Source organism: Bolinopsis microptera, chromosome 3 (genome assembly GCF_026151205.1).
Source record: "Bolinopsis microptera isolate Bmic1 chromosome 3, MBARI_Bmic_1.0, whole genome shotgun sequence".
Classification (NCBI taxonomy): Eukaryota; Metazoa; Ctenophora; class Tentaculata; order Lobata; family Bolinopsidae; genus Bolinopsis; species Bolinopsis microptera.
Window position 1 is genome coordinate 2,017,906 of NC_087074.1, and position 24,841 is coordinate 2,042,746.

At 36.3% G+C, this 24,841-nt stretch overlaps 1 protein-coding gene across 1 annotated transcript in view; it reads left to right on the forward strand.

Moving 5' to 3' along the window:
• The first annotated feature begins 705 nt into the window (after positions 1–705).
• LOC134813324 (zinc finger CCHC domain-containing protein 8-like) overlaps positions 706–24,841 on the forward strand; it is a 101,634-nt gene continuing 77,498 nt past the window's right edge. Inside the window, exon 1 of the mRNA XM_063821019.1 lies at positions 706–719. The gene's annotated coding sequence lies outside the window, so the exon portion shown is untranslated. The remainder of the gene's footprint in view (positions 720–24,841) is intronic.

Genomic DNA, 24,841 nt, shown 5'->3' on the forward strand with positions numbered 1-24,841 from the left:
CAAAACTAACTTTTTAATATTTGACTTTAAGTCAACCCCTGCCTGTTTTGAAATTTTTCATGTTTTGATAGTGCGGCGTGGGAAATGCATTTTTTTCAAAACACAAGCTGTAAAACATTTTACTCAAAATTTTTGTAATTTTTTTACTTTTTTTTTGGGAAAACGGTACAAATTTCCAGGGGGTGGGAGGATGGGCAGACTTATCAATAAATGATCAAACAGTGTAAGTTTTTTTAAGTATGTAAAAAAAGTACAACGGGAAAGATATGATGGCAAAAATAAAAATAATTAAAAAATAATTTTTAAACTTATAGATTATAGGGGCCAAAAACTTAAAATGCAAAGGGTCCCAAAAAAAGCGGATACAAGAAAAAACCCTAAAAAGCAATAAAATTTTTGGTCAAAACCAAAAAAAAAATTGTAAAGATTTGCCCTTTAAAATTAAAATTTTTAAGGGTATGCATTAACAGTAGAAACTTTGAAAAATAGTAAATTTTAAATAAAAGCACTTTAAAAGAAAGTTTCAGATACATTTTAAAAGATTCAGTGCATAAAATTTTAAAATTTCAAGAGGCGTCATTCCTAATTTGGGCCCCACTTTCTGAAAGATCTTTCCCCATACTGTGAATTCTTTGGTTTAGTCAATAGAAAAGATGTTAAATTGGCTATTTAAAAATCACTTAAAAAATTCAAACACTAAATCTATTACATTTATTGAGGCCCCCTGGGAATAATGCCTCGGTAAAGAAACGCCCATTAGGTTGTTGTCAATGAAAATGGTTGTTAAAACGTTTTGTTTCTTAAAGACCCCAAAGGGACTTCAACTTTTTTTTTTAAAGAGTTTACCCCCTTACCCTAAGATTACAACTTTCCCATTTAACCTTTTTTCCCCCGGAGTGCTACTGGGGTATTTAAATTTTAAAAAAATTTCGAACGTAGCATTTTTTTTGTGTAACTATGTTAGAAAAGTTGGCTCAAACATTAAACTGAGATTGAGGGTTCTGTTAAATTCCCAGCAAGGGCTTGCCCCTATGTAAATGTTAAAAAGTTTAACTCTTTAAGAGAGAAGATAGTTTTCGTCGGAAAATTTTTTTCTCTATAAAAATTTTCAGAAAGTGACGGCACCAAAGTTCCCTCGCGATGTTATTTTTCCCCTGTTTGCCCCGGTACCTGACCCTGTGAACAGTCTTTTTCAATTTTCCCCCTCAGTATTGGGTCTTTCCCTCGATTTGTTTCTGGAAACCCCAAAGAGTACCCAAAATTTTTCGAAGACATGAACTTTTCAGCAGAAATTAAATTTTGGAAAACCCCAAACACTCTGTAAATGGTGACAATGAATTTGAAAAACTTTCAACCCCATCCAAAGTTTTGAGTGGGGTTTTTTCGTTTGTTAAATCCCAAAGTTAGATATAAAAACCCACTATACTCAAAGAAAATAGGGCAGTTGCATATTCGGGGATTTCCCTTGTTCCAATGGAGGTTTATAACCCAAGGCCCAGTAGCAGAAAAACCATAAAAATTTATTTAGAACGTTACGTCACAGTTCCAAAATTGAAATTCAATAGTGTATGATTCCCAAGTATAGAAAGGCGCAAGGATTCCTTCACTGGATGGGGAGGTAAATTTTCCCCGGGGGTCATTCTACCTCTCTTTGGGGGTACTAGAGCCCAAGCTTAGACCCAAAACTTAGAGCCATATTGTGACCTCACCCTCCCCCATGGGACATAATGAATATGACCGACAATCCCAGCCCCGCTTTAACACAGCCTATCCAGGCAAGTTAAAAACCCATGAAATAAGCATTACCTGCCCCCAAATTGATGGCAGCGAACCTTTCTACTTTTGAGTTTCCAGTAAAGTTAAGAACACTGAACCCCGGCCCCCCTAGACGATCAATGACATTTGGAAAATCGGGGGTTGTGTCAAATTGCTCTAGTATGTTTCCAAATTGAGGGGAAAAGCTATGCCCCAAAATCATGAGGCAATGTATTAGTCCCCGGTGACAGCCATTCAACATAACGGTTTTTCAATCAGATGTAAGAAAACACTTTAAAATCCCAATAATGTAAAAAGCATTGTACTTTTGTGGTAAAATGATGGACTTTTCCTGACAGCCCTCGCCCTAGGATAAACTCTTGCCCTGTAGTTTTTTGGGGTTCTAGAGCTCTGACTTAAAAAAATTTGTTTTGAAAAACTTGACTTTTTCCTTCCAAGTGGGCACCTGGGCAAATTTTAAAAATTGTTAAACTTATTCCCTCGGGGGGTTTTCTCCAGAAAAAAGGTTTTTTAAAATGATTAATGGTGTTATAAATCTGCCAAAGAAATAACTATGAAAAATGCTCCAACCGAGCAATTTTTTCTTTTAGGATAAAAAAGGCTTTAAAAAAATGTCATTTTTTTAGTGTTTGGGAGGTAATGTCCTTCAATGATTAGGGCTAGTAAATTTTAGCAAGGCATTAAAGTATATGAAAAACCTTTAGAAAACTGCTAAATATGAAAAACCCCCAAACCAAGTTTTATTTTTACAGTAAACCCCAGAAATAAAACCTGCTTTTTTTCTGTTTTTTATTAAAACCCAAATTTTTTAACCAATTTTTTTCTTCCTTTGTGAATTAAAAAAATTACAAGTGACAAATTTTAATAATGAGCTGATGGGTTTTCACAACCCTGATTGGTCATTGAACATTCAAGGAGGGCTTCTAAATTTTAGCAAAAGTAATAAAAATTTCCCCAATTTTTTAGAGATCTAAATTAGACATACTTTCCCTAAATGAGAGATCTTAATGATCTATTGACCAGCACCATAAATACCTTCCTCCTTCAACCTTATGCGATGCGACGGGCCCCAAACGTTAGGGTGGTTGTGGTTTAATGATAAACAAAAAATAGCTTACACAGAATTAGTTATGGTGTAAGCTTGATAATTAAAGCTTTATGGGTGAAGTTTAAAGAATAAAAGATCAATGTTTGTGTTCTATCGTTTGGGAAATTTTATTGCAGTGTTGATATTTTTATTGAATACATTATTTTTGCATGAAAAAATTTGAATGGGAAAAAGGTTTCTGGATTGGGGATAAAAACTTTGCCCCAGAATAATACCCATCCCCCCCAGACAAAAAAATTTAGTATACCTTGAGAGTTAAAAATCTTTTCAAACCTTAAAGGGATAACTAGGTTGCCGTGGGCATTTACCCCTATTTGATGAAATTTCCCCTAATGTTATGCAGATTTTGTCCAATTTTGTTTTGGACGTTTTGGAGATCATAAAGTTTTATGGTGGATAGTTTTAAAAGTACATAGTCCAAAATTTGGGAAAAGGTTAAAATTAGAAATCTTTGTAAACGTATGTTAAAAAAATTTTGACTATCTAGACACTGTTGTTTTACAGCCACTTTGGGAAAGTACGTTAAAGCTATCACAGCGGGCCCCTTTGTCATCATATAAACAGGTAGCAACCTTCCCTTTGCAAGCCCATAGAAAGGCTGAAAATTATCTAAACCTTCTACTGAATTTTATTCCCATTAAATAACACATTTTTTCAAAAGAAATTCCCGAAAAAAGGGTAAGGAGACAATGGAAATTGCAAAAAAATGTGGTACTGTAGAAATGTATAAAGTAAAATGGGTGGGTTTGCTACAGTTTCAAAAAATTTTAAAAAAAATTTTCAAAAACCGCAAAAGGGCTAATGTAATCGATGATCTAAATTAAAAAAGTCCCAGAGATTTAAAGGGATATGGAAAACTATAAATGGCTAAAAATTGCCCCCGGTAAACAAATTTGTCAAACATCAATGAAAAACCGAAAATTTTTTTTTTAAAAAAATTTTTTGAAAATGTTGGATCAAGTTAAAAATCGGGCCCCCAATATTGAAAAAGGTTAGTTTACTGTTTTTTTTACCTCCTAGAATTCAAATATCCATTTGATAGTTCCCAAAAGAAAAAAATGAAACTGTTTCCCATGTATGCGAAACGCTAAGTGACAAGGCCTATGAAAAAGTCCCCTCTATTTTTTTTAAGCAAGCTGTCCCACCATAGTTGAGACTGACCCACATTTCAATTTGGGGCCAAATACAGTGTTGTCCCAAACCCCTTGTAAAAAGCTAGAGTCTCCCATCCATAAGGCAGGAATGAAAGATGATTTTTAAAATTACGGGCAATATCCACCTTCCCACTTAGGAAAACTTTAGAATATTTTGTCGGAAAGCAAACTAGATTACAGGGAAGAAAAAAAACTTTTCATCCGGTCAATATGGTTTTTCGGAAAAAAACCCAAAATTATCTGATGTCGTTGGGGGGGGCGAATATATATGAAAACAATTTTAAAGGGAAATATTTTTTTGATTTAAAAAGGCCTTTGACACAGTGTCATGAAATTTTGTTCAAAATTGGAAATTTTTGGTTTGGTCCCTTTGTTTTAAACCCTGGTTTAAGAATTCTTTTTTAATACAAGCACTAGGATCGGGCAATCTAACTATTTTTAAATTTCTGGTGTTTCCAAAAAGGAAGATCTTTGGGGTAAATTTTTGTATTTCTATGACATCATTTATCCCTTAAACCTATTAAACCCTTTTCTATTTGCAGTGTTGGTGATTTCTTTGATCAAACCTGCAAAAGCAATTTATAAACATGAAAATAAAACTTATGCTTTTAAATGGCTCGTGTTAAAAATTAATCCCAATAAAGAAGATGATTCCTATTTTTTGATTTTTTGCCCAACATGAAAAAATTACCTTTGATTTAATGGGTAATTTCAAAATCAAGGAGTGCAAAGAGACAAAATATTTGGCCTATTCTGTATAAATTAAATTCAAAAGCCAGTAATTATATTTTAGGAAGGTATAAAGAGAATTGGTGCCATGTATAGAAGTAAAGACTTACCCATTAAATATGGAAAAATGTTTGAAAAGCATCTTTTGCCCAATTCGTTTTTTAGACACGTTTTTTGTAGAGTCAGACAAATTGCTGAACTTGACACTCTGACAAAAAGGTAGCCAAAATCCCTTAAACTTTCCCAAAAACAAGGGAGCAGCCTTAATGTTTTTTTGAGACATGAAATGGTTACCACTCCTCTTAGACGAAAACCCCATCTGTCAAATTATAGTTTAGAACATCCATGAAAATTGTCCTACAACTTTAGAACAAATTTTTTTACATAAGGAGGTGTTGGGGGCGAAAACTGCAACCCCTTTTTTAATAGATCAACATCACATAAAAACTTTTATACTTGGGGGCAAAATTTTGGGAAAAAGTTCCAACAGAAAACTAGAAATTGCCCGATGTTAAAAAACTTTTTTGTTGTTAAGAAACAGCTACTTCACTTAACAACGCCCCAATTTAACCGTCGAAAATTTATATGACAAATTTTACATGAAAACATGCGCCCATAACTAAGTAAATTCTAATTTTTTTCTGAGGGAATATAAATTGTGTTCGAAAAGATATTCCCCTTTTTCCATTCCTTTGATTTTTTTTGCACATGACTGCATGTTTTAACTGGAAAGGGTTCCCCTGGTGTTTTAAACCCCTTTTTAATTTTTTGACCCATTATACTTAGTGGTGTTTTATAACAATTTTAATTTTTTAAATTTCATACTTGTAATTTTTTTTTTTGGGGACGTATCACCCCGTTTTATCATTTATAAAGTAAGTTTATTGGAAAATTGATGAATGTTATTTTTTATTTAATTTATATTCTAGATATTTTTTTATTTTAAAAGACGAAACCTTGTTTTTTCTTTTTATTATTACCTATCTCTTGTAAGACTTTTTTCAAGGCATTGACAAGATACCAATTAGGCATTCATTATTTTCTAAATTTTTACTTGCAAGGGTTTGAAAATTTATTCCTTGGTCAACAGATTTCAAAAGTTTAATTTAATTGTTTATGCAGTGGTATATAAAAAGTTTTTTAATTTTGCTTTGGGTATTAAAATTTAAGGTATTGAGGTTTAATGATGAATTTGGGTTTGAATTTTATATAAATTTACATATGGGTTGGGGCATTTTGCTAGTAAATATGGTTAACTCATATATATTATTATTTGATTGGTATTTGATTCTGTTATTTCTCTAGGGAAAATTTATTATTTTTATCCAATTTGGCTTTGGTGGGGGCCCCCCTAAAAGAACTGGATTTTTTCCAGGGAGCATCCCCCACAGAGTTGGTTACATATTTTAAATTATTAACCATTTCATTTGTATGTGCCCCAAAATTTTTCAATCAAATAATTGGGCCCCTCCATTAAGAATTTATAGACAAGAAAAAAAAATTTTTTGAAAATTTTTTAACTAAAAGGCAAACCAATGAAGTCTTTTGAGTGTTCCTAATGATCATATTTTTATAGTCCTACATAGCTTTGCAGCTGCATCTGAACGGTTGGAGTTGGGGGGGTGAGGGTTTTCACTAATTCCAAATAAGGCATTGAGTGTCCAATTTGAGGGCAAAGTGCTGTTAAATTTTAAACTTGAGTGAGCTTTATAAAAGGATTTTTCCTTATTCCAATTTTAAGGATCGAAACAAGCTTTTTTAGGCATGATTGAGGTCAAAAATAAGATGAGGTCATTTGAACACCCAAATTCTTTGTTTTGCTACAAATCTGATACGGTATCATTTAAGTTAACTCCCCCTAATGACCTGGTTTAGAAATTAGGTGAGGGATGATGTATTTTTGTTTTCCAGGTTAAGTTAAAAGGCAATATTCAACCATCCAGCGCTGTATGGGCCTAGCGCAATTCACAAATTTTGGTGCCCCCAAAAATTTACCGATCCAAAGGGTTTTAAAGTTTTTTATACCTGGGGGTTCGATTTCCCAAAATTTTTCCGATTTCCGATGGTTTTAAAAAGGGTCTGATGTTATGTTGAATAGCACCCGGGCCTAACAAGAACCGAGGTACCCAAATTCTAAAGATGACACTGTAGAAAAGCTATTTGGGCTTTTAGTGCGGCCCACTAGGGAAAATCTTGAAACCCTTTTAAAAGCAGTACCTCCGTATGGATCTCTTCGAAAGGATTTTGAGTAATTTTCTGTGTTCCGTTAAAGGGTGCGATAAAACGAGAATTTGGAACATGGAGGTTTTTTCTATAATGCCCCGCAGTAGGTCATTTGTTACTTTTAAAAAGATGGTTCAGTAAATGGAAATTTTATAGGCAGATTGCTTTTGGAAAAGTTGAGATCATTTTTAGCCCCGAAAGTTCATTTAACCTTTTCAGCACAACCTTTTTGATGGTTTACCCCGGAAAAGGAGGTTAGATATAGGTGATAGTTTGAAGTATTTGGATCAAATTTGTGGTCCTTGATGGTGGAATAATGTCCAGTCTTCAAACCCCGAAAGGGCCCCTTTGTAGAGAGGTTGACCAGTTTGACAAGACAGGAATAAACTTTTGATATTTTTTTTGAGGCGTTTTGGAAGAAAAAAAGATGGTGCCATTGATTTTCCCTTTTTTTGATTATTTCAGACGGTATCCCTTTTGCTGGTTCAAATTCTATAACGACCTTCACATTGGAATTGTTTGTTATTAAATGTCTTTTCAAAACAAATCTTCATGCTGGGGGAAAAATTTTTTCCCAATGTTCTTTATCTTTTCATTGAAATAGTGATTAAAATCATGAAAAATTTTGAAACTTTTGATTCTGGGGGAGGATAATTTTGATGTTGTAAGCCACGATTGACAATGTATATATGCTTTTAAAATCTGTTGTTTTTGTCAAGTAAACCTTTATAATCTGTTGTTTTTTTGTTGCCGTTTTTTGTTTCATCTCGGTCTCTTCAAAGGTATCTGTTTTCCCCCTTTTTGCTTGTTCTCTGGTTTCCCTTTTAAGTTTCCCCTTTTATTTTTACTCAGAATCAAAAGGGGGGGCATGGGGGAACAAAGCTTATAGTCTTTTGGCCAAAGTGCATGTTATCGAGGAACTACCAATTTCATTTGGAAAATTTTCCAAGATTAAAAAAAGCGTTCCAATTTTAGTCAAAAGGGGACATCGTAAATAATTGCCAAAAGATCCAATCCACGGTTTTTAAACGTTAGTTTGTTGTTTTAGGGCTTTGAGGTTAGTTGAAACTTCTTGGGGGCAAAAAAGGGGGGAAGTGATCATGGGAAGTTTTTCAGGATTTCAAATTTTAGAGTTTTTAAAAAGTTTTCTTGGTAAAAAGCGGTCAAAAGTTCCCCACTCATGTGGGTGGATTTTTTAATAAGTTTCTTAAACCATAAAAAGAGGTGGTCTCAGCAGTTCGTTTAGTTTACGTAAATTAACTCGGTGAAAATTTAAAACCCTCCCTTTTATATGTCATTTTTGCTTGAGAACCCCAAAAAGTCTCAAAATTCCCCAAGACTTCTTTGAGAGGGCATTCGAAGTGCATAGGACAGGTCTTCAGCAGGGGTGACTTTTTTGATCCGCATGAGTTTAAAGGTTTTCGGGTTCGGAACTTTTAAATTACAAAAGAGAAAAGTAATGCCATGTTTTAATCGGCGTGACCCCCTCTGTTGTTTGCTCGAAACATAACAAACGTAGCCCAAGATTTATAAATGGTTTAGATTGGCTTGGGAGTAACCCTGTTTGTTACAAAAGCAACGTTACATCAGGCTTGAGAGACATAAAGTTCACCTTATTATTAAGCTTCTCAATTCCAGTCATTACGAAGTTGTGAATTTTTTTTGGGTTTGGAGGGGAAAATAGTTTTTTTTAAAAAAAGATGGGGCTTTTAAAATTCCTTTTTGAACCGGTAGAAGGGCCCAGTGGAAAATGCAGCATTTTACTAAAAATAGGGGAGCCGTTTTTTTCAGTTATAAACGTTGAGTGGGCATTAGATCATTTTTTCCCCTGAATTTTTTGTTTTATTATCACATTTTGGTTTTATGTGGGGCGGGCAGAAACACAAATTAAAAATTCGTTTTTACAAGTCTTTGAAAGTGCCCAAATTTTCATTGTTAAAACTTTTATTAAAGTTGGTCATCACTTGGGAAGGAATAAAACCCAAGAAAAACTGTTTTATTACTGTTGAATTCAATATTTCCTCAACTTAGATGGGGTGTTTGATTTTTGGGTTTTTACGGGGGGTTTCCAGGAAATCAACAAGAAGAGTTTTTTTAGGCAGTGGAAATGTAAAGGTTTTTTTTCGAAGTGTTTTATCTTTTTGTGACTTATTAAAAAATTTGGTGACCCAAAAAGAGTAGTGGGATATTTTGCTTTGGGTTTTTAGTTGTTAGAGCTATATGAGATAATTTGCTCTTTTAGTTTTTCTCGTGGTTGGGGGGTAAAGGTCTTTTCACCTTTCTTCAAATTTGCTTAGACCCGGTTTTAAAACTTTTTTCGATTTTACAGGAACATTAGCACCTTTTGTAAAAAACCCCGCAAGGATTTTTTTTATTTCATCGGCCCCTTCTCACCCTGTAGTAGCTGGTTTAAGGGTTTAATGGCTTTGGGGGAACGGTGGGTTTAACCCCGGGGTGGGTTATGACCCAGAAATTCCCCAAAAAATTCTTAATTCGGAATCAAGTAGTGTGTTATGGGTTGTAAGACCTGAAAAAGATATTGTTGTGGGTCGCTTACTTGATGATGTGAAAAAAAGGACAATAAAAAGAAAGTTTCCCCTTTTTTGTTTTTTTTTGTTGAATTTTTGTACAAAGCGTGTAGAAAGAGGACAGGGATTTTTACTTGATTTTGATTGGCCCAGCCTGTTTTAATATTTAAAAGGGCACCCAGGGGATGAACACTTTTTACAATTGTACAAATACCGTTTCATTTTAAAATTTGGGGGTTTTTCAACTGCACAGTTTGAAAAAGGATTTTTCCCCAAGTGTGGGATCTTTTAAAAATTGTCAATCCGTAAAGGTAATAAATTTGAAGAACCACCCCGGCCCCCCTTTAATTTCTTTGTCCTCTTTGGGGGGATAAAGAAAACCCGTTGGGGAGCAGGTCTTAAACTGTAGTCACGGGGGGTAGTGACAAAATTTGAGTAAGTGGCAGTTTAGGGGTCCTCAAATTATTTGTTATATAGTAGTGTTGAAAGTATTAAAACTAAAAAAATAAGGATGTGCTTGCTAAACAACTCGTGCATTCCTTACAGTGGATGGAGAGACAAGTTGTGTTAGACAGAAATGTGCGTGAAGATATTAGTGCATATCAGTCGGAAGTGATCAGTCCGCAGGACAAGCTTATTGATAATCAAAACAAGGTTAGTGAAGCTCAAAAGAAGACGATGATAACGGTTCGGTTAAATAAAGATTTTACAGAGGAGCTTTTACTCCGTACAATCAGAGATCACTAAAACGTACAGCAAGGCAGCCATTTCACACGATGCGAGAAATCTCAGTACTGTCATCTAGCACAAAACTCTTCAGAGTGCGTTTATAATGTTTTACATATGACCTGACTGAAAATAATTTATTTTTCATTGATACATAGAGTACAAGGTTGATAAGTATTCTAAGAAGGCATCAGTTAGCACCTTATATTACAAGAAAACCATGCAAGTTGATTACCGGCATGACTTCATTCGCCGATAGTGCCGAATGAGGACTCCCCTTTTTTTTGAAAACTTTGCTAAATTTTCATTTTACTGGATCCCATGATAAACTTAATAAAAATGTAAAAGTAGCGCTCGATTTTAAGCACATCATGGTGCGCGGCACGCTAGACTTAATATAAAATCTTATTTATCGACACGATTGTAGTGCGATTTGATACAATAACGCAATGCACTGCACTATTAAATTGAGCTGTGTATCAAATAATGGATGATGATTAATCACTCTGCACTCTACACTCGACAGTCACATGACTTTTTTTATAACACTTCCTCTAGGTGGCTCTGAATGACAATTCGAAACTTTAACCCTCTAATCTGATCCCAGTCCTAACCCTAACCCAGTAACCCAATCCCTAGCTAACTGAACTCGACAAATAATTTGCTTAACCATTTGATTGACGATGTCAACCCTTCCAGATCGTTGATCTGCGAATTAAAACAACAACGATCTCGTCAATGCAAAATAAAAATGATAATTTGCGAGGCGCGTCTAAACGGCAAATTGTCTTCCAAGAAAAACGTTGTCATACGTTGTATGACCCGCCGCGCAAGTGTGCGCGCGCGGCTCCCCCTGTATCGTTGAAACTCTACAGGGGTATACACTATAGTCAAACGACAATGGGGGTCACGACGTGATACAAGAAAAACGATTATCTCAGCACAAAGGCTCTACTATCAGCAAAAAATAGCCTAATAAATGATTTATGCTTTGCATAGCCATGTGTCTACGCGTACTGCAATAGGTTGCCGCGCGCGCATCCAATTGCAATAATGCTTCTCACAACCATTTATGCAGAGCGGCAAAATGCAAAAGATTGACATCGTGAATTGACGCGGACGGATGTTACTTGTCTAAATTTCTTCTCGAAATGGCCCGATGGCACGTGCTACGAAGTAGCGCGTGCCGGGCCAGACCATTAACAATGGTCAACATCGCAAATCAATGTGATACTGCAAGCAAAAGGGCTCTGGACAGAGCAAAAATATATGCTATGCTTATGGACCCTTTTCAATTAAAACAATTTTTCAGATATATAAGTGTTATATTTTTGTTAAGCGTTCATTGTTCAAAGTAATGCAAAATACATATAGTGTGGACTTGTATCACGTCGTGGTCCCCACGGTCGTTTCACTATCGTTCTTACGATACAGGGGGAGCAGCACATTCATATTACAAATGTGGACATCGATTTTATTTGTCATACGTTGTATGGCCCGCCGCACACGAGTGTGCATTTCCCCTGTATCGCAGAAACTGTTTCTTCGATACAGAGGGAGCTGCGCACTCATGTGCGGCGGGTCATACAATATATGACAATATTTTATTTGGTTTTTTCTGCCAAGTCGTTCACTGGGCTAGCGTAACATAAAATGTTTAAATCAAATTTCAGTCCCTCCACAGTTTGTAAATTATCAATTATGCCCCACCAAAGTACAATTTTAAGCGAGTTACCTGGGGACCTCAGGCTATCATGTTCATAAACGAATAGAGATTAGGCGGAATGACAGGCTGAGTGCGGCCAGTAATAAGCGAGCCGCCAATATTGTCAATGGTGAGCTCGAGCCGCGCGCCTTTTCCATATTTTAACCGATCCATATCGTACTGGAAAAATCGAGCGCTGCATTAAAAGAACTGGTTGTAGTCTCGATTGTTTTAATTTCTTGAAATTTCCAAATATTGTGCTTCATTTTATTTTGGATTTGGTAATTGAAACTTGTACAGACACTATATACAATAGAGAAATTATTAGATTTTAAAATACTTTCTTAATGTTCTGAACTTTCTTGAAATGTGCAGAAAGGTCATTTAAACAATATATACATTTAATCAAATCAAGTGATGCAATTGGCAGGGCACAATTATACACGAGTAACAGAAATGGTCTATTGCTACAAAACGGTCCATTGCTACAAAATGTTCCATTGCTACCAATGTTCCTTCAAGATGATATACTTCACATTTTGATAACAGCTTGGTGGCTCTGTGTAAGCAGTCGGATTGCGTATTTAGCCTAACAAAGGAGCCTATCGATATCGAAATATAACAATAACAGCCTTCATAACTGACTAACTCTCGGTTAAATTCATGTGCAAAATACTCACACAAGGTGACAATCTTTCAGCTACCCTCTACCAAGTTGATGAAAGCAGAATACCAAGTTTTCATGTCCTAACAATGTCACTGAAAAAGTACTTCCTCTGGAAAGAAAATAAGTCACACGGAACCAGAATGATAGACCTAACGCAGCAACATTTCAAGGATCTAGCCTATTACACTCAGGCAGACATAATGAGCTACAAAAATAAGATCTGGATTGACAGCATCGAAACAAATCTGCAATGCAGAACTGTCAGTAACAACAAGGAGACCAAGATACTCGGTGTGATCACAAAGATCAAAAACAGTGGGCTGCTCCTAGACAAAAACAACTTTTTATTCGGGCACAACACGAGTAAAAATCTGGACAGCCGAATAATGGACTACATTCACGGCAGCTCACCACTCTTTGCGAACATCCAAAAGATCATGGGTGGTGGCAGTGGTGAGGCCTGTCGTTTCTGTAACAGCTTCATTGATTCCCCCGTACACCAGCTCCTATTGTGTCTGGAGGTGCAAGACACCAGTTACCTGCAACTGAAAGAAGAGCTGGGTGGGGCAGACTCACATTCCTATCTAGATGAAGTGTTAACAAAAAGCAGCACACAAAAAGCATTCATTAGGAGAGTCGAATTTCTTTGGGGACAAAATGATGCTCTCCAGGATTTATCCGACTAGAAAGATCATGAAATAAAGACTCTGCAAACATCTCAGAGAAATATTACCACCATAAAGAACAAAGAGGGAGTATCCTGGACCCCGAAATCCACCACTTTTCTGTACTTTCAGAGGTACCAATGTGGCAGGAAACCAGGGCTCATGCTGCCGCTGAGCTAAAGCAGTAGAGGGGATGGCGGCTTCTCTAGGATCTAACACGTCCTGAAGCAGACCAACACTATGTCCCAACGCACTGGTGTTGGGATGTCTGCCCCCGGTGCCTGTCCGGGTCAATAAAGCAGTCAAGCATCATGTATGTTATGTTGAGCATTCTCAACCAACAAATGTGGGAACTCCCACGAGAGACCAAAACAGATCTAAAGAGACACTTAACAACATTGGAAAATAGACTTCAATTTGTTTATATAATTTATAAAGCGTATATTATTGCCCACGTTAAGGGGCCTGTTAATAATTTATTAAATTATTAGCTATTTTAGATTTAATAATAATAAACTTCATAACTGAATATATTATCGACATTTTACCCTATACCAAGCACCTTGTGCAAATTTTGTTTATTGACGCAATATTCAAGGCATTCTATGGAAGAACTAAAAGTTATAATGAACTTCATTGCTTGCAACATTTTCTCTGTTCTTTAGATTAAATAATCGTAACATACCTTCTAATTCAGTCTTTTCCGACCCAGTGGCGTAACGTTGCCTGTTGGCGCCCCCCCCCCCCCCCCTGTTGGCGCCCCTTCCTAAAATTGAACAAATTAGGGCAAAACGCGCAGTTTTGCTAGTACTTTAGTTAAGTTTTCGAAATTGTCCCACATTCAAACGACGATTTGGCGCCCCCCTAAGACGTCGCCCCCCGCATAGCGGGGTCAGCGGGGCCCTTCGTTATGCCACTGTTCCGACCCCGACCCCCCCTTTCAACAAATACAATTTGTTTCAACATAAGATTCTGGTTGTAACGGTCTACTGAAATAAAATATTAACATAAATTTGTAGTTTTACTCTACTGTTGTTTTATAACTTTTTAATACAATTTAGGGAAGATGCCATCAAATCAGTTTCTTAGGAACAAGAAGCAGGTGTTTGTAAAGCTGAAACTTATCAATGGCTCAGAAGAACTAACATCTGTTGTCATTTATGAGGATCAAACCTCAGACGATATCCGTAAGATCTTCATGCTCAAGTGTGACATAACAGATTTCCGACTCATCCTAAAACTGCGCAACAAAAGAGGCTCAGTCGTGCCGTTGTCTTACCAATCATTTGAAGCCAGTAGCCGAGAGGAACCATTCACCCTTGAGGCTGTACAGCCCCACGCCACTGTTCCCTTGACTTCCAGATCTGTCAACAATGATGCAACTTACTCGATCGAGGTACAAAACAAAACAAAAGAGTATAATAAAGTCCATTCGATATCAATTAACATAAAACAAGTGATTCCGAAGCCACTAGAAATTAGACCTTATAGTGACATACAAATAAATATTGCAAATGTTTGCATGAGCATTTAATTTAACTGAATCAAGTTTCACCACACTGCTGTAACACAGAAGGTTGACTACTTTTAATTTCAGGACAGAGTTCGCGGTATATCTGATAGAGTTGCTTTGTTGGAGAAGGCAATCGTGGAACTGCCAGAACGAAGAAGAGAAAGATCAATGATGATCTAGTTCAGATCAGTGGTCAGGTATGACTTGTAGTTAAATAGAAATAACTCATAATTCTATTGATTTATCACTCATAACTTGCGCTATTTTTGTACACCATGGTAGGTTGTAAAAACAATAAACTACTAAAATATATAAAAGCATCAGTTATAATTATAGTAACTGTATGTAGGACTACTCTACTAAGTTACTTTACATATAATAGTAGTAGTAGTAGTAATAGTAGTAGTAATATTAATACTCTACTTAAGTTGCGTTATTTAACAGGTATCATTCCTGCTTCAAAAGATGGATAAAACAACCAGCTCTCACTGGAAGGGTATGTTCCAGAAGAACCCGCTCTGGTGATTTAACTCTCTCCTGCATCCTCCAGTAGTGTTGTCATGGTAACAGTACTATTGTCATGGTAACATACCATCGTCCTTATAATGATTTACCTGTTATTCTGCTGACACTATGGAAACCACTAAAAATAGCTTTTTCTTATTATCACGGTTATTAAGTTACTGCCTGCTTCAAAGTCAGAAATTTCCAACTCTTTCTAAAAAAATTTCGTGTTATCAGCTGCAGATTAGTGTTGAGTTATATAGCTGATGATTAGACTGTGACAAGCAAAAATTTAAATAACTGATAGTTTATTAATTACAAGTCTAAATTTACCTATTAAAAGAACAGTTTACATTTCAACTGACATGTTTCATTATCTCTCCTTGAGTATTGAAATCTATTTATTCTATTTAAAGCTCCCATAATTTCCATTGACCTTATTGATTATTGAATAAAATCTATTAAAAACGTGTGTACATGTATAAACTTTTATGATGTAAATAAATATTGACTGTTTTATGTGATTATATATATTATCGCTAATTTTCTAATGAGGCTATAATTTTAATCCTCATATTGTTACCTTAGCTTAGGGTTTGTTCATATATTTTGGTAAGCCCATTTTGGCCTTTTAAGATCCTTCCTCTTTACATACAGCTATTGTGTAGAAATAACACGAATGTAAGCTTTTCCCCCTTCCCCTTACGCTTGTTTTACATCTTTCTTCACATCTATATCTATATCTAGAATGTTCAATGATATCCGATGCCTTGAAAATAGTATTTTATTGACTTATCAAATCAGGACTTCTGTAATGAGTCATGAATCTTGATTACCAAACACATGTTTGATTGAAACTAAAATTATTCTTATTTTCTTACCGATTAAACACACAAAGAATCTAAAACAACATCACAACTTAACTCACCCAATACAATAGCTTGAACATGACAGGAAAAGCAGGCCACAACCCGGATAAGAGAAACCTCAGCAAGAGTATACTGCAGATGAAGTTTATGTCACGGTCCAACGGGGACGATGAGTTGAACGCAGCCAGCAGTAACAGGGACACACAGTGGATTGTAGACTCTGGAGGGGTCCCCGAGAGAAATATCATTATTGACGGTGAGATTTTGTTATTGATTTAAATAACAGAAATATTCTGAGACACCAGAATCAACTATAATGTATACATACATTGACAGTGATGAAGTGGCAATAGTGGTTTGATACGATCAATTTGAGGGTACAGTTTGTTTAAAGATTATATTTCAGAGAGTTACATGAAACTAGAGGATCTCTGTGAGATTGGGAGAATCACTTCAAACAGTTTAACCCTTACATCGAGAAACTACTTGCTGAGAAGAAGTGAGTTTTTCACTATCATACAGTATTTAAGTAGGTTTTTGTCGCTAGCAAATGCCACAACAAGCTACTGTTACGCATTCCTGCATATACCTTAGACCTTATCGCTCCAGGTATTAAAGTTCACTTCTTAATTAAATCTATTGCAGTCGCCTGAAAAATTCAGATGACAAATCAGAGGAGGAGGTTGAAGAGATGGATGGAGTGGACAGCTTCTGAAATGAGCTCCAGGTAAACTGTAACGTTAAGTGACATAAAACAGTGACAGTATTACTATTAATAAACTGTAACTTATATAGAGTGTATGTGCAAATATAGCATAAAATTTGTAGCTGTCATAATCGATGGAAGTAACTTAAGCAATTCTAAGATTACTGACATTAGCTTTACTGTTGCCTGCTGGTATAACAGAAAGTGTATAATGTTGGTTTGGAGGGGTCCAAATCCCCTTCCTAACTGGAGTTTCACTCTCTCAATATGTTCCACCATCATGACTACTTTACTAACTCACCTATCATAGGTTTCACAGTCTGGTATCCAACAATAAGAGAGAGCTCCTGGACTAGGAGAGGACTCTTCCGACGAGGAGGAACTTGTGGAGACAAACAAGGGGAAAAGGAAGTTCCTGAAAACCTGTTTAAATTAAAAAAACTCAATTTAGATAAATTTAATTAAAGGACTCAAGGGGTGGTTTTTTTTTGGGAGGAAGGGTTTTAAAATTTTTTTGCTTCGATTTTACCGCCGATTTTGACTTTTTTGTAATTTTTAAATTTTTTGCTTTTTAAAATTTAATGGTTCTGCCAAGCAAAAAAAGTGGGGTTTTATCATTTTTTTCATAACCCCCAAAAGTAACGGGGTAAATCGGGGTTTAAAATTTAAAACTGCAATGATTTTTTCTTATGCTAAAAAGTAGCTCGAACCCGAGGACCGTTAATTTTCCCCCATTTTAAACTATAACTACCCCGGATTATTTTAATTTATTGGTAAAAAAAACCACTGCAGAATCCCCCCCGCAGGCTAATTGGGCGCTTTCCAATTTTTGAAAACAATTTTGAATTTTTTAAAAGGGGGTGACTTTCCCCTTGTGAAAAGGTTTAAAAATTTAGTTTATATTTTATGGAAATAATTTTAATTTTTTCCGTTTTCTTAAAAAGGCCCCATTTAAATTTATCAAACTATAAAAACATGTTGCTTCCCCACTTTTTTTCCGGAAATTTCTGCACTTTTTAAACTTACTACTAATTAGCTTTTTTCACAATTTTATTAGATTAATTTTTAAACAAGACGTCTTTTTTTTTTCCCTTTTGTCTGCCATTTTATTTTATTAACACTAAAAAAAAAAGTTGATCTATTAGGCAATTTGGCATACTTATTTATATACGTAAAAGGGGGTTTGGCCCCCCTAAAAAATTTTTTTGGTTTTTTTGCAAAAAAAATTTGTTTTTGTGCCGAAAAAAAGTGGAAAAATTCCCGGATATGATTTTTTTTTTTTTTTCCCCCCTTTTTTTTCTAAGGGGTAAAAAATCAATAACTTTGGGTCAGTATTATGATCCAAAGAGAACGTGAAAAAAAACTAAAGAAAAGGTAAAGAAAAGGGATTATTTTTAACTAAAAAAAAATGAAAAGAAATTTCAAGTTTGCTAAGTAACATCCGTGATAAACATAACGTAGATGGGGGGGGAGGGGAATTTTTCGGAAACAACGTAAAACAGAAACATTCCAGAAGGGGGGAAAACCCCGGACCAAAGGTACCCTGCCCCCTGGATCAGAGAAAACCCGCGAGGTCGTGTAAAAATAACTCATATTTGGAGCTGTTTTGATGTTTGGTTTTATCCCAAATAGTGAATATTTTGAAAAAAGTTAAAAGAAAATAATGCCCCCCCCAATAGCCCAACTTTTTTAAAACTTTTAAAAAGATCCATTGTTTGTATTTTTCTTTTAAAAGTTTCCTTTAAAAATACTTTCCCCCACACCAAAATTGAATTCGATTGTCCCGGGGAACAAGGGGAATTTTTTAGCGGGGGTTAAAACGGGAGACGGGTATTTTATCTTTTTTTAAAACGGCGTTGGGAATCGGGGGGTTTGGAGTTGGTTGGGAAAATTAAAGAAAATCTGTTTTTATCTACCTTACCGGGGCTGAGGAGGGGGAATTTTAAAAACTACTGTTCCGTTGGAAGAAATAAAATTGTGCAAAATGGCTATTTTAAACTTTTATTAATTTAATTTTTTAAAATTTTTGACGTGTCTTCCTTAAATGCAGGTTTTTTTTTTTTTTTATTTTATACAATTATTTCACATTTTTAAATTTGGTTTTTAATTCCAAACTAGAAAAAGGGGGAAGGGAAATTGGGGAATTGTTTTCTTCATTTATTGATTATTATGTACGTTTTCCCTTTTACATTATGGGTTTGTAAAATGGCTAAAACGAATTTTTTGGGGAAAAGGGAAGCTTAAAAAAATTGAAATCCGTAGCAAAAAAGTCCTTCCCCCAAAGACCCACTTTTTCAAATTACTCTGGTCAAAAAAAAGACCCACTCCCCGTTTTCGCAAAGGGAACTGGGGTAGTAAATATGAAACAACCCCTTTCAGAACATTTGTTCACGCCGGGACACCCTCTCTACAGCTGTCCTTAAAAGTCCACCAGCACGGTCCCACCGTCAGGCACACCAAACACCCTAATCACCTGTTCCAGTACTGCCAGAAACATGGTCCCCTTTTTAACTTTTTGGAAATCGTTTCTACCGGGGAAAAATCTTCGCTGTTTTCTCTGAGCACTTGGGGCGTCTTCGTTTTTGGGACCTATACCTAGAAAATTTATTAAACCCCCTGGGTTTTTTTTAAACATCCATCCCCCTTCATCCCCAAATATCAGTAAATTTTGGGGATCTGTTTACATTGTTTAGAATATAAAGAACCCCCCACTTTAATTGGAATTTAACGGCTAGAAAAAAATTAATCGGGTTTATTTTGAACAATTCTTAAAATATAATTTTCCATTGCATTTTTTATTTTTTGTGGTAAATTTTTTTTTAGGTTTGTAGAACGGGCGACAGAAAAAAGGAAAAAAGGCAATAACGGGAAATTAAAGAAAGAACGTCGTTTGGGACTCTTTGGGTCTTTTACACCTGGCTGTCGAGAGCCTGATGCTCCTTACTGAACACTAAAATTAAAATTTAAAAACCTCCCCGGTTTGGGTTGTAATTAAAATTTTGCACGGTAAAAAAAAAATTATAAATAAAAAAAAAACAAAATTATTAATGTTGAATTTGAAGTAATGGCTTTTAATTAATTTGGGGGGTTTCTTGAAATTTTTGAGTTATTTCAAATTATTTTAAAAAAAAATTAATCGCCCTTTAACATATCTCTCCATACTTTTAACCCTAATATCTTAGCCATCGAGCAATAAAAACAATTGGTTTTGTCGTCCCCCACACCCCAGCTTTATATATACCACCGATAATTTTTAAAAGTTAGGATATTACACAGGGGCACCTTAAAATTTTCAAGATTACGAAAAACAAAACCACTCAGTAGTGCTAAATAAAACCACGGTTTTAGTGTTTGGTGTGTTATACCCCCTAGCCAGGGGAAAAACGTCAAATTAATATTTTAATTTATCATTATTTTAAAATTAGGGTCAAAAAACCAACAAAAAAACTTTACAAAGAAAAAATTTTTGTCATTTTTAAAAAAGGTATTGAAAGACTCCCCCCCCCCCCCCCTTCAGCTCCATCTTATTTCTATTTATACCCAACTGTTTAACCCGGTTTTTCATTTTCCGCCCCTCACTGTCCACTACTTCCCCCCTAGTCTAGGGATATTTTAATTAAAACACGTACATAAAAAAAAAATTATTTTGTTTTATAGTGTTTGAAAGTAAAAAAAAAGAAATTTAAATTTTAAAAAAACAAAATATTTTCGGGGCCCCCTCTACCGCACCCCCTTCCTAAAGGGAGAAAGAAATGGGGGTGTGTTTTAAAACTCTCCCCCCTCGTTCACAGGGTGGTACTGCACCAAAACCCAGCCCAAACCCCAACCCCCTGCTGGGCGGTTTCTGGGACCACACGTCAAATGGGAGGACCTCCTTCACAGACCCCGCCACAGCACCTAGAATAAAAAGTGAAACATCCCCCTCCCAGGTACAAACAATGGGTTTTTCCCGGTGTGCCCCCTCAGGTTCAGCACAACAAAATTAAAAAATTTTTCACTTTTTTAAATAATTTTTTTTTTTTATCAACTAAAACATTGAACTCAGTCTCTCCCCTTTTTAACCACAGTTTAGTTTTTTCCCCAAACCATTTTTTAAAAAACAGGGCATTTTGTTCTGGGGAGGGGTTTAATAGCAGGAAGTTTTGGGGACACGTTCTGGGTTTAGAATGGTTCTCCCTTTCAAACCGGTTTATCAGTGATCGTTTATAAAATAATTGTAAGGGGGGTTTGGAAAAAGGGTTTGGGGTGTACACCCGGTTATGGGAATTCTCTGAAAACTCAAACTTTTAGGTGACCTTTTAAAAATTTTTTAAATTGTTTACATTTTTTGAATTAGGGTAAAGGCAATGCCGTCAATGTGGCATTGCGATTTAGGTTTTGTGTGCCTTGGCACTGACACTTGATTTTTGTTGTTTCCGGGTCCGGGCCTAGATTAGGTGAGGAATTGTACGAAATGAGTGGACCAAAAATTTACTTTTTCAAGGGGGTTTTTATTTTGTTTTTTTTTTAAATCAAATTATTTTGAAAATAATTAAAGTTTTGAAAGAAACAGAATCCCTGGTTGCAATCCATAAAACATTTGGTTTTTTTTCTCTTGTGCAGAATTTATTTTTAAACCTTTTAAACAAAAATTTTTCATCTTGCCCCTGTTACCAGGTCCTGGAAGGAGTTTAACGGACCACTATTTCATTAAAAACGAAAAAACCTTTGGCCGTTAAAAAAACATCAAACTTTCGCAGGATGCCCATAGGAAAAACACAATCCCCCCAGCAACCACCTAGAAACCCCCCTAGCAAACCCTCCGAAAAGCTACGATCCCCAGGGAACCCGGGACAACAAAAGCGAGCACCTCGCTCGGGGACAAGAGCAGCTGTTAGAACCCCCAAACGGGGAAATCGGAGAGTTGCCGTGGGAGCGGGGTGTAAAACAGGAGGGGGGGAAAAAAACCCGGGGGTTTCCCGGGGAGACCCAAAAAACACCCTCGGTCCCCTCAACCGTGTCTCACCTTTAACAACACCAACCCCACCAGCAGCAAACTACCCGGCCCCCCAGGTAGTAACATGGGTGGAATGTTCCCAAAACTACAGATTTTGTTCATGAGCCTCCCCTTTTACAAACTCACCAAAAAACGGCCCTCGCCAAAGGGCACCCCCCCCCAGGTGCAACCCGACCGTTTTTTCAGGGCTTAAACCCACCAAACCGGTGGCTAAAAACCCGGGCTACCCCAGGTGCTGAGTAACGTGATCCAAGCACCCAGGAATGCGGTTAGAGCCGCTCCTTACTACAATATCCACCTGCCTCCTAGCAAACCAGGGGGTTATGAAACTCAGGGAGGAATGTCAGGTGGTAACCACCAGACTCCCCCAGCAGTTAGCGGATGTGGCCAGCAAGAAACGGGGATTACGGTTCATGAAGAACAGAGAGGCAGCACGACCACTGTCGGGTTAAGAAGAAGGAGTACTTGAAGTGCTTGGAGGAGCGGGTACAGATCCTGGAGGGGCAGAACAAGAAAACTTATTGACGACTAAGGCGCTGAAAGAGTTTACAATGCACACAAGAAGGATTATCCAGACCATAACATCTGAGGAGCTAGCATATTATGAGCATTTTATGAGCATAATCCCTTGGATCATTTATCTTGATGTACCCTGCTCGCATACGCGAGGAGTTATTTCAGAAGATAAGGATTATGAGATAAGATGGCCGTATTTCTGTATTGTTGTGGATATCACGCCGAGTACACGACAAAAATACGAGAGAAAGGATTATACATCTTGATTTTTTTTACATCTGTTATAAATTGGTCGAGTACAGGGCCCCAATAAAGATTCTTTACGGGCTAAACATTAAATTAAAACGATGCAACTCTTCAACTGGGATTTTTATCAGCTTTAGAAGGACTGGCTAACCATTTCAAGTTTCAGATCTTATTGTCTTAAAATTATTGTTTCTATTCTGGTATAAAACTTTCAAGGTGTTGTAATATTTTGGGATGATTTTGAACATAAGTTTAGTATGCAATAAAAGGGGACATATTACCACTAGTGAAAGTGGGTTTAATTATTACTACTACCACTATAATTAAAGTAGTTATTACAGCTGCTATATGTGTTCATATTATGCTAAGCTTATCCATATGTTGTCGCGATGTGGAGTTATCAATTAAAGGTTAATAATAATTGTTATACTAAGCGTTGATTAAAATAAGCGAGCGTAAAACAACCGTTTTTTTGAGGTGAAGGACCTTCAACCTCACACATTTACAAATATCTGATAATTTTGTTATCATCCGTACTTATGTTGCATTGTGAATGCATGGTTTAAAACTGTGTTTTGAAACAATTTTAAACATATTTTTGAAGCGTCTGCGTGTTTTAATATTACTCAGTTCAATTATTCAATTAAATGACAGACCAGACAGTACATTGTTACAAGTTACATGTTTTGATTCTCATTAAAACAATATCTATCATGCATATAATAATATATCATATTAATTGTCAAAACATCACAATTTCCGTAATTACGTGCCATATCTAATAAAACCGGATATTATCCACTATCAGTATTTATCTAATAATGTTTTGAAAGTTTTTCAGATTGTAAGGTTCATACTCTTACAGTTCAGTATTCAAATAGCATGTTTGTTCAGTCCACACAGTCCATATCTGATACATCACGGCTCCTCTCAGTTCCTCCTGTCACGTGGTGCCCAAATAAGGTGTGCAGTGGCACGTGATGCCCATATAAGGTCAGTCTGATTCCCTAGAAGTGTTCCTCCAGCTCCTATTATCTGTGCTGTGTCTGATACACAGTCGAACCTCATGCAGTCCACGCACGTGTCCCCGGCATCAACACAGCCCTCAGCTCCTCACAACTGTAACAACTCTCCAGCTCCTGCCCGGTTGTTAGACTGGTCCACTTACTGCATTCTGTCCGAGCTCAGGGGTTAGTAAGGACAGTATCCGGGTCCTAGTCCGGGTTGATTAGGTCGTAGAGTTTGGAGGAGCTCCTGTACTTTGTGTACTCGTAGTGGCATTTTAGTTGGAGTTAGAGTGTCAACGTGAACATATACTCAGCAGACAAACAAGAACACAGTGGGTTACTGACATTGTGGTTATACTAGCACTACTAATACTACGGTCATTGTTGTAGTTCTGTACATTAGAACTTATTTACGGTCACCAGCAATAAGCATACCAAGTATAGGGAGAGTACTATTATTATGTAGTACTGTTGAGGTATTGTTTGTACTTCACGGTAATGGGTAAATGAGTACTTAGAGGCCATTTTCCTCAATAGTGGAGTATTGCCAAGAGGTCCTGTGAACTAAGTAGTTAGGAACTTAATGATAGTAGGTTCATGATGACGATGACCCAAACTCTCCATCTTTCGTCCCACTTGCAGTTTAGATACGCGACTTCTTGGCAAATCAGAAGATGGGAGCTAAATCTAATAGATATAATGTAATCTCCAGTGATCTATTCACTTTTATCTCCACTAATGATCTAACAGGTTGTAATAAAACCCCTCCAAAAACTTTGGGTTTAAACGTTTACTCTGTGCTTCGTCCGCTCCCAGCAGGTTTTTATCTTGAAGTATCTTATTTATAATGTCGTAAAAGCTTACGTTGTAAGCTTTTTATTTATTTTTATATATGCATTTTAAACGTTTTATCGTTAATTTTAATAGTTTCGCCATCGAACCAGTAAACAATTGATATTCAAATTATTTTAAAACAAGATAAGATTAAAGATCAATTTTTTCCATGAAACGCGACTATTAAACAACAACCACTAGAAAAAGAGAGCTGCCCAACGCTATTTTAAAAACGAACACTTATTAGTGCCAATATACTAATATTTACTCGCAGAATGTCCCTTCTATCTAACTCACACAATCGCTCCTTATAAGGGCATCACGTGTACTCCAGCCGCTCTTATAAGGGCATCACGTGCAGTCTCTCCT